Here is a 1,376-nt window from a genome sequence, read left to right on the forward strand (position 1 = left end):
GCTCCACACGGGTCAAGGAGTCCTGGGGTTTAAACCATGGACCTCCCATGTGGTAGATGGATGCCCTAACCGCTGGGCCAAGTCCGCTTCCCTCACATAGTATCTTTACTTCCACAATCTACCTTCTCTCATGTCAAGTGTCCTGACCTTTTTTTATTACATTTTATTTTTATTATCTTTTTAAAAGATACATAGACAACACGCAATGTTACATTAAAAAATATAAGGGAAATATTCACAGATAAACAGAAACTAAAAGAGTATGCCAATAAAAAACCTGCTCTTCAAGAAATACCAAAAGGAGTTCTGCAGGACGAAAGAAAAAAATGGAGAGACAGAGTTGGAGGAGAGTGTATGGATGACTAAAAAGACAAAAAGAGAAACAAAATAACATATGACATAAAAAATCCAAAGAAAATATGGCTAATATAAGTAATTCCTTAAGAGTAATAACATGGAACATTAATAGAATAAACTCACCTATCAAGAGACACAGATTGACAGAAGGGATAAGGAAATATGACTCATCTATATGCTGTCTACAAGAAACCCACCTTAGACCCAGGGATTCAAGGAGGTTGAAAGTGAATGGCTGGAAAACAATCTTACAAGCAAACAATAGACAAAAATGGGCAGAAGGAGCTTTGCTAATATCAGACAAAACAGCTTTAAATGCAAAACTACTGTGATAGATAAAGCTGGACACTACATATTAGTAAAAGGGGTAATCTTTCAAGAAGAAAGAACAGTCATAAACACTTATGCACCTAACCAGGATGACTTAAAGTATATGAAGCAAACACTAGATGAATTAAGTGGAGGAATAGATGCCTCTAAAGTTATAGTGAGGGACTTTAATACACCATTATCACCATTAGACAGATCATCTCAACAGAAAAATCAATAAAGAAACAAAGACTTCGAATAGTATACTAGAGGATCTGGACCTCATAGACATATACAGAATATTATACCCAAATAGAGCAGGATATACATTCTTCTCAAGGGCACATGAATCATTCTCCAAGACAGACCACATGCTAGGCCAGAGAGAAATTCTCAATGAATTCAGAAAGATTGAAATCATAGAAAATAATTTCTCTGACCACAGTGGAATGAAGTCAGAAATCTGCAAAGGCAAAAAACCAGATTAAGCACAAAGATATGGAAGTTAAGCAACACACTCTTAGACAAACACTGGGTCAAGGATGAAATCTCAAAAGAAATCAGTAACTACCTTGAAATGAATGAAAATGACAACACAACATATCAAAACTTATAGGATGCAACAAAAGCTGTACTAAGAGAATTCATAACCATAAATTCATACATTAAAAAAGAAGAAAGTGCTAAAACTGATGACCTAACTGCACACT

This window comes from Dasypus novemcinctus, chromosome 12, assembly GCF_030445035.2.
Source record: "Dasypus novemcinctus isolate mDasNov1 chromosome 12, mDasNov1.1.hap2, whole genome shotgun sequence".
Lineage (NCBI taxonomy): Eukaryota > Metazoa > Chordata > Mammalia > Cingulata > Dasypodidae > Dasypus > Dasypus novemcinctus.